A 10,045-nucleotide genomic window follows, 5' to 3' on the forward strand; every position below is an offset into this window, starting at 1 on the left:
TTTCTCCCTCGCTCTTCTGATTTTTCGCTGTCGAAGCGAGCGCTCATCCAATCTCGAGGCAAACGACGGACGACCGTTAACGCCAGATCCTTCGGATATGATTGTCTCACGCGGAAGCTGCTTTTGCCATCTTCACACACGCCATCTGCACAAACCTGTGTCTCATCGGAAATTAATTTTGTTGAGGTAGCTTTTGGTACAAGTGCCAAAAGACCACTTTTTCTCATGGTTATCATTAAACTTTGTGCGATCGATTTCGAATAATCGATAAACGATTTCGAAAAGTGAACTTTAGAGACAAGTGCCACAAAAAAATAATTTTCTACACCGTGTGTGTAAAATATTGCTTCAAATAAAAAATGAAACATAAAAAAAAATATAATAATTTGGCTTTTAAAAAAAAAATCCCGAAAGAATAAAAAATCCCCACGATTTTATTCTTTATGGATATTCACTGCGAAATTTTTATTTAATTGTCACAAAAAATTCACTAAATTTTTAAAATCCTATCTAAAATCTGAATATTCATCACGATTCTCCACAAAAAAAAAATTGAATTTCAAAAAATCTTACCAATAATTATATCAGAGATACGAAATTTTTGTCAGAGTATATGTGCATAAAATTGTTACATATATTATCCATAAATACCATTTCCCGCACGGCGGGATGTGCCTTTCATAAAAATTATTGCGATATTGTGCAACATTACTGCGGGAATGGAAAAAAAAATGGAACCTGCGGTATTTGAGTTTAAAATTCCGTTGCCACCGGTGACACAATATCCGTTTAATAGAATTAGTACAAAGTGTCATCGACATTTAGAGCGCAAATTCCGTCGTTTGATTAAATTCTGAAGCCCTTTGGCCTTTTCAAGTGTTTCAAACTCGATCGGAGTATCAGTGAACATCGAAGCATCGAAATACATGACAGCTGTCCTCCCTGTCAAGCAGTGTTCCATCGGTGTCATGTGAATCAATATGCTGTGCCTGATACGGTGCATTATTGTGTCATAGAGAATTCTCTGGGTGCTATGTTACACTGTATATGTGACAGAGATAGGGTGGCATGACGACTCGTGCCAAAATGTACTATTCCACAGAGTTACACAAGTACTCCAAGAGCCTATAAAGATCAACCATAAATACCCAACGAATGTGATACCACGGCGACATCAAAACTCTCGGCTTTTAACGATCTTTTAACGGCTCCTCTCAAGCCCAACGTTTCACGGAAATAGTGGATGATAAATTATTGAGATGCATTAGCAGGAGGAAAAACTGTCTGACAAATAAATAAATAAATATACTTGAAAGAATTCACCAATTTATACATAAAATCCCTGCTCAAATCCTTGGCACGTTTTAAAACTGTATTTTAACTTTATTAATGGAAAAATCAGAGAGAAAAATTACGGTACACCTGGGGAAAGTTTGAAAGGTTGGAATATAAATAGAAGTTCATAAAACTTGACGAATATAGAAAAGAAGTTTCTCGCATTGTTAATTCTTTGAAAGCGTTTTTTTTTCGGTATAAGACTATTGTTCATCAACTCGATTTATTCTACGAAATTTGAAGTTTTAAATAATTTTTCATCGTTAAATGGATATCGCTGTAATTTTGCGGAATGTTTCACAATTTTTTCAACGGCAATACGACAAAAAATAATGTTGTCTACCAATTGGCGATCATGATTGATTCTAGGAATGCTTGGCACATGAATTCTGACACGAAAAACCGCGATTTCAACGCAGTAATTCAGCACTTGGGAGAAAAATTAGCTAGGCCGTAAAATTCTCATAAAAGTCTCGTAATTCCGTGCAATAAAGAATTTAAATAGAGACCCATTTGCGGTTAAATTATTCACATGATCATAATCATCGAGTGTGGAAGAGGTTTTTCATCGTCGCGAATTCTCATTCAACCAATCAGGGGTAATTAAAATTCTAATTTATTTACGCGTCAGGTGGTTCATTTAATTGTCGTTGCAACACTGATGAGCAAATCACTGGTCCCCTCTATTTTCCTGCCTCAAGTTAAGGACTTAAGACAAGTACCTAATGTACTTCCATCCAAGGCGCATTATTATCTCAATAGATTCCAACCCAGCACAAAAGATATATTTCAACTGAATCCTTTTTCATCTTGAATCGAATAGAAATTTTATTTAAGAATAAATAAATTGGTTTCTCCTCTAATTTTATTTAGAATTAGATTAGCTTCATTGGATAAACACCATATCTGAATAGATTCGTTTTTAAAACTAATTCCACGCGCATTATGTAATGAAAAAAGCAATTGCCCTGTTGTTTTCATGCAGCTCGTTGCAGCGAGAAAAGAGGAAATATAATCGATGGAATTTAGTGGAGTAAAATGAGGTAGCTGAAAGTTTGAATGAGGTCTACTGCACCCCGAGGATACGACAGAAGTGACATCGGGTATAAAGGAACATCTCCACCCTGGCATCCCGAAAACTTTTCACCCACCACTTTTTAATGTTTACTCCTCATCTTTACCAACCGAGTTGTCTCACCCTTCCCATTTCACGTCGTTTCGGAAGACCGTGTCATTTCCACTTTTTCCGCTCTTTATCGTCGCGATAATTGAATTTTCTTCCTCACCGAATGTCCTCCACCAATTACGATGTTTTTTCATCCCCTTTCGCGCTTCTCGTTGTGATTATTAAAGTTCTTTTCCCCTTGAGTATTTATTTCTCTTCAAAATACACGAGTTCTGGTTGTGTCATGCCCTCTGGAAATTCATATCGATGTTTTGACGTGGATAAAAGCACCCACGAGAGACCGTTAATTACAGATTTCACTTTTTCGCATTATTATTCTTTTTTTTATCGAAAAGAGATTTTTTGAGAATTTTTTTTTCTACCTCGTGTGACTGGGGCGGAAAAATTTCAGGCTGTGTACCTCAGTTGTGGCCCTGTGGGTGTTTCTGGTATACGTATGGGGTAAAATTAAAATTGGTGATCCAAAGCAAAAGCCAAGCGACAAAGCAGACGAATGCGGGTGGGAAACAGACGAGGTGAAAATGTAATTAGTGCAGTGATCTGTTGCAGCTGCATAGGATCGCAGGGGATTTTCATTTTGTTTTTGCTGAAGTTGCCTCGAGCACTCAATGTCCCCATTCCCAAAATTTTCATTTGTTATTTCTTCCCTTCTGCTGGATTTTTTTATCCCTCAGCAGTCTAAACACCAATACCTCCACTGATTAAAAGTATATAATTGCGGGGTTTAGAAGAGCCTCATTACACTGTTAATTTTTAACATTAAATCTATCAATAAATTTGTTAGAGAATAAATTTAATAAAACTCAAATTCAAATCGACATTAACACAATGTTAATTTCCATTTCTATTTATTAAATTTGTGCAGCTATCCTGAAAACGTGGATTTATAAAAAAAATTTAAAAATTGAATAAATCATGAATGAATTGAATTTTAATTAACATCCCTAGCTAGGGATCAACAATACTTACATATGAGAAAAAAAAAGACATTTATTTTCATATTTTAAAAAATAGCCACTAACATACATCCTAAATCACATTTCTTCAACTTCAATACAAAAAATAAAAAATCTAAATTTCAACGAATATAATCCTCCATTTGGAAGTAAAAGGGCACATTATTTACCACTGATTCTTGGGGCACAGCGTTTGATTATCAGGATCAACGTATAATTAACGTTCTATAGTACAGAATCCGCGATTGAACAGATTAGAACGGAATACGTTTCACCAATTATTATTAACCCGTCACTTTGATAAAGCAAACTTTGGTGTCGAGTAGTGCGTGTTCATTCCCACGCTTATGGCACTCGTTAGTGCATGAATTAATTAATTCCGTCGGAACCAAATGCGCTAATCAAAACTGGTGTGACACTGGGAAAGGGTATGTATTTCCGGACCACTCCATATTGGCAGCAACGGGAAATACAGTTGCATGTGCCCACATATCGCATATCACACTATATTTCCATAGTTTTCGTACAACAATACTCTATTTTCAATTTACCTGTCAATACTACAGTCCGACTTGTATATTCACACATTTTGAGGTTTTCTCTGCTCATTGAAAATAATCCGCTGGTATTAATGCACTTAAAATGCAATTAATTGCTCAATTTACTTTTTATTCATGAGCGCAATACGAGAATTTTTCGTACTCATGATATTCACTTACAATTTTCTTAGAATTTCCAGAAAAAAAAAAATAATCGATTATTAATTGTTCAATTACCATTTTACTCAGGTCAACCAGAAATTACTGTGCCTTTCAAAAAAGAAATGTTTTAGAAATATATAACAAACTTTGAATTATCAGTCCATTTTTAATTCTATGATTACAAAATAAAAAACGTAAACTATTATTTCAGACCCGTATTGTACGTGTTTGAAATAAATAATAATGACGATTTAAATCCAATAATTACGCGATATGACACGCGAATTATGTTTTAGAACCTGAACATATAACCGTTTACGCGTAATTTAAAGAGACGGAAAAGGGAGTTGATTGGAAAGTCTCTTTTTCTAGCTCGAGTGAAATAAAGTAATGGTGTAATGAATTACGATTGACACAAGTGAAATAGCACGCGGTGAAGATAGACAGGTGGGGAGGTACATGATGCAGAGAGGGAGATAGATAAGCCTGATGGTGCTGATGGATAGTTAATGAGGCGCAATGAGGATCACCCTACCATCCTGTCCTCTGTTGCGCTCTCCATGCCCATATCTCACCGCAGGACTCCATTAGCGGCTGCCTAATTGGCCCCGCGGATAATTAAGTGGCCGCGCACCACCACAACATTTCTCTCCCTCACTCCCTCTATTACGAGAGTACCATCTCTTCATATTCCATGTGAGTTAAATACCCGCGTACTATTCGTTCTCATACTCTTGGACTCTGAGGTGTATGTATTCGCCTTTTCATCGGTATGAAACAAAAAATCGTATAATACCGAGGAATTCCTTGGACTCCCCTTTATTATTTTTGAGTCATGCACTTGAAAATAATTCTCTTTACGTGAAATTGAAAGATATTTTTTCTATTGAATACTATTAAAAAAAATAAATAAAATAGATAAAATAAATAAATGTAATATAATATAAAATAAATAAATATAATATAATATATAATAAATATAATAAAAATAAATTTTTAGAAAAAGCCAGTCGAAACTATAAATTCCAATTATTTAAAAAAATGTAGTGCAATTTATACTAAAAAATTTATATTCCCCTTGAGATTAGCGGAATTGTTATTGTTATAGATTTTCGATATTTTTTTCGGAAAGAGGAATTTAATGAGATTTAAAAAATTACCCCCTGTCTCGCGACTCTTCAGCCGTTTCGAAAATTTCCCTGGAAAATCGATAAATGTCTGAGCTAAATAATCGAACAATTAAAGGCAATTAAAAAAACGTCAACAAAAATCAATAATGAATAAATCATGGATGAAAAAAGACTGATGTCCTGCAGCTGAATCGAAAGATTTCTTCCAAGAGAGAATTAACACAGATTTAACGAGGGACAGGTGGTTGCAGTGATTGCGCTGAGATTTTGGATTGCGTGCTGCTTTAATTATCCCCGATTTCACCTCAAGCTGAAATGCTACAGACTCACCTTGCCAGACTCTCTTTTTCCCCCAACTCCCGTGATTTCCCTAATTAATCGATGTGCAGGTGGCTTTCATAAATGACCATCCAGCCAATCATCCTGACATTTTTACAACATCGTTGGCGATTGAGATTTAATGATCGTAAGATGAATTTTAATATAGGCCCGAACGAATCCGAGAAAATTAAGTCAATGCTTCACGTTGAATAACGTATTTTACGAGATACTTATTTTTTTACCCATTTACTCCTAGTGATTGTCATTAAATGCCAATTAAACTTATAATGCTGATAGTGATGCTGATAATTTCGGGCTTTTATGCAAAGAATTTTCTAATTACTAATAAGTACCCCATCCAGTCATATAAATTCATGTCCACTCAACATGGGAAAATGTTACAAATGATTATTTTCTGCATTTTTCGCTTCTGAATGGAAACATTGTAATAGATAAAATTTCAATTGCTTGCTTTTTGTGTTGTATCAACTCAATATGATTCTTTTCTGGAGGTTTATTGGTAATTTGGAAAAGCTTTCTGTTTTTAATAAAACGTGCGGTAGGGAGAAAAATCTGCAGCATACCACAGGATTTCTTGCACCAGCAGCAGTTACTCTGCCATCGTAACTCCGAGAGGGCACAAGAGGGAGACAATAGCGAGAGGATGAGAGAGGGTGGAGTAGAGGAGGTGAAACGTTTGGGTCGTTATCGCGCATAAAAGTACGCGGGAATCACGAAAAGGGGAGGTTACATAACCGCAGAGTGGTGGAGCATTTGGGCCATTAAAACTAACCGTATCGGCTATTTCGTGGGCTAAAAATCTGCTAATTCGGTACACTCTCTTGCTGGTAACGACCAAGGAAGAAATAAGAGGGGTATAACGCAAGCCAAAAGTTGGAACGGAAAGATAACGCTCGGAGAGTTGCTAATTTGTTGACGAAATTACTTATACCCCAAAAGGGGAAATTATCAGGGGGAAAAAATTGTCGTAAAAAAAGGGAAATTAGATTTTTGCTGGGACGAATTTAACGAGAGGGAAATTTGCTTCGAGGGGCGACTGCTATGAACTTTAAATGTCACGGATTGTTGGAGTGGGTATCTACAGGGGTTTATCGTAATACCATATGTGGAGAAAATCATAATTAGCGGAAAAAATTATGGTTTATTGCTTGGTTGTCGTTTATTGCATCTTTCGGATAACAATTTTTTTTTTGTTTAACGTTTTATGGAGATGGACTGAAAGGCAATTAGGAGACGACTTTAGAGGATTTTTATTATTGAAAATCGATGACAGGAAAAACTCCTTGACTACTGGTAATTTCGGATCGATTATACTTTGAAAATAAATAGTTCTCCAAATTCTCAAGTATTCACAAATCTATTTCGTTTACTATTTAATTTTCATGATGAGTTTTGTATTTTATTTATTTTCCGATGCATAAATAATTTCAGAATATAAAAACCGAAATTTTGTAATCAATATTTTGAAATGAATGTCTAGATTTCTGTGAGCCGTTGAAATTGGTACGAAAATATCAACTCGTTTAGTAGTTTTCCCTTAATATGTTTCCAAGAGGGATGGAAAATTCTGGGAAAAAATGTATTGTGTTCGCAGACGTAATAAATTAAGTCGCCCGGATAGAGATCATTTGAGCGTAAAATGATTGACGATCTCTGGGGCACTGATATATCTTGACACCCTGGGTATTTCGGAATCAGTTAACCGATCAACCCACTCTACTAATACAGAGACTACCTCTATCCCCCTCGATGCAACTATTTCACGCTCATTCCTCCTGTTCTCTCTCAGCTTGGCAACAATTATGATTTACGATCACGCGCGCCCCACCGTCGAACAAAAGTACATCAATTACGAATGTCCAAGTGTAGTTCAGAGTGTCTCATTAATACCGTAGTCCTTGACTGTGGTTAATGGCTCGATCTCTTATTGTTGAATATTATTTGGTTGTGGTTATTGTTAATCAATCATTCTCTCATTTGCCCAGGGTGTGGTTCAAAGAATTATAACAGTGAAAAGTGCTGACGAGAGTCTTGACTGTCGGGCGTCATTAACTTTGGGAATTTGTGGGGATGCCGGTCTACCGGCATATACCGTGATAAGGAATACCAAACTTCTCCACCGAAATGACCTTTTTTTGAAGTGTCATGATTGAAGATACTTGAGCAAATTTTTGAAGCCATTCCTCACTGTCAGCTTCACGTGCTGAAAGTCATTTTGTTGGTCTTTCACTTTTAAACAACCAAATGTTCGGAATACGTCAAGGGTTTCTCTCCAGTTTTTTCTACTTCTCTTTTTTTTTCTCCGCAGGAAGGTGCAATGCTCATCTGCATCCCCGAGCACGTTCGGAATATCAACGAAACCGAGTAGACAAATAACAGTTAAATATTGACTAATTGCCGGAGGTACAATCGATCGTCGATCTCGTTTACAACGAAAAATGTCCACCACGTGAAGGTCGTTTGTTTCAGTAGCGAGTTTTCAGCCGTGATCCCCAAGTTTCCGGCACTCGGGATGGAGAAGAAAAAGCGTCTGGGGGATGTAGGAAACGACCGTCGGGATATTGCTGACCGTTTGTCTCTTCGGCTCCAAAGTCCCGGAGTGAGTATAGAGAGAGAGTAGAGAAGAGGTGAGGGGAGTTGGCAATATCGGCTTGCACGTTTGGTAGAGTCTTCAGTCTTTTCTCACCCATTCCTCCCCGAATCCACCACCTATAAACCCCGCCAGGGTTTCTGATTGCGTTGGGGCTTCCCGAAGAGACTGCCCGGACATACCTCACCTCGGCTCCAATTTTATTTTCTCGACATTTCCTTCTCACTCGCCCTCTCCAGCGGGTTAAATGCGAGGGAGGGAGTGAGGTGGAAAAATGAGCCCGGGGACAAACGATCGTTTGACACGTGTTTTTCTCTTCCCTCTTTCAACCACATCTCTCTTTACGTTTATCGAGATCAAACGTGATCGGGTGAAAGTTGACTGACGATTTCGTTCCTCCCAACACTGTTGAATTTCTTTTTTTATTCGCTCAAGGGATTTTGATTGATTCGATTCAACGAAACTTTTCATCTCCATTGGGGATAAATAGCGATGAAAGTTTTCATCTCCAATCATCACGAATACAAGAGTTTGACGTTTGACAGAGTCGACATGGTGTCCGCTCAAGAAGCGAGGGTTCCGGGTTCGATTCCGAATAGTTGCGAAATATTTCTGGGTTATTTGATTCACATAACCGAGTAAAAATTACTCGGTCCTTCAATAGATCTACTGTTGTACTATCCGATCCTAGGGAGAACGAAGAATAGCAGTGGATTTGCTCGTTGGTACATGGATAGTCCGTGGTCGAAAAATTTTCTTGACTTTTTGAGAAAACCTGTCTCTTTTTTAAGGAATCTGATTAACTCGGAATATTGCTCCCAACCACCTGAAGTTCACAAGGCCAATTCGTGAATTTCTCCTCGAAATTGTAAAATTGGCACGAGAATCAACTACGTGGCCGACGAGAAGTCTTATCGGTTGAGCGCCCCCGGTGTGGGATAATGGTAATATATACGAGCCAAGTTTTTAATATCCTCAACAGCGGCAATAACGTTTTATTTAATACGGCTATGAAAGTCTCAACTGCCTCAGTCGCTTCCGACCCCTTTTCTTCTTGGACCCCATGAGTACATTTTTTTGTTATCCTCCTCCACCTCCCACTTTCAGCATTGTGTTTCGGAAACATTGTACAATGCCGGGTGTAAGTTAGATCCATATCGCTGAACACCTCTTGCCTTAAATCATTAACAATGGCGTTTGAGTTTTAACGCTTACCTCTAGATAACTGTTAGGGATGTGCGCAAAAGGGAGAAGTGAGTGTCCGGCATTTGCATGTTTACGACTGCTGTATCCTTTCCCGTCAATTTATTCTTCCCATGGCATAACAGCGACGACCGATCGCCTGCCAAGAGCGTATATCCATTTTCTCCAACCAGGAATTTACAGCGGCGAAGTGTCGATCGATGTGCTTGACGTGAATCGCTCAATGTCTTATCCTTTTTCCGGAAGACAAACGGAGAGAAATACATTGCGAATATTTCAGCGGATACCTCCTTCATTTTCATGCTCCCCTGATACTTTTTCAAAAATTTCGAATTTTTCAATTTCAGTGAATACCTTCTCGATTTTCATGCTCCCCTGATACTTTTTCAAAAATTTCGAATTTTTCAATTTCAGTGAATACCTCCTCGATTTTCATGCTCCCCTGATAAGCTGAAGCTTGAAATATCGTCGACGATTATCTCCCCGGGATGGAGACAAAATCGAAATTTCGATCTTCGTCATCGCGAACAAAAGGAAAAACTTCACGAGATACTGCGAACGTCACCGCATAAAACTTGACAGGAAGATGCCATCTCATACTT

The sequence above is a fragment of the Fopius arisanus genome, unplaced genomic scaffold (assembly GCF_000806365.1).
Source record: "Fopius arisanus strain USDA-PBARC FA_bdor unplaced genomic scaffold, ASM80636v1 scaffold00078, whole genome shotgun sequence".
In the NCBI taxonomy this organism is placed as follows: domain Eukaryota; kingdom Metazoa; phylum Arthropoda; class Insecta; order Hymenoptera; family Braconidae; genus Fopius; species Fopius arisanus.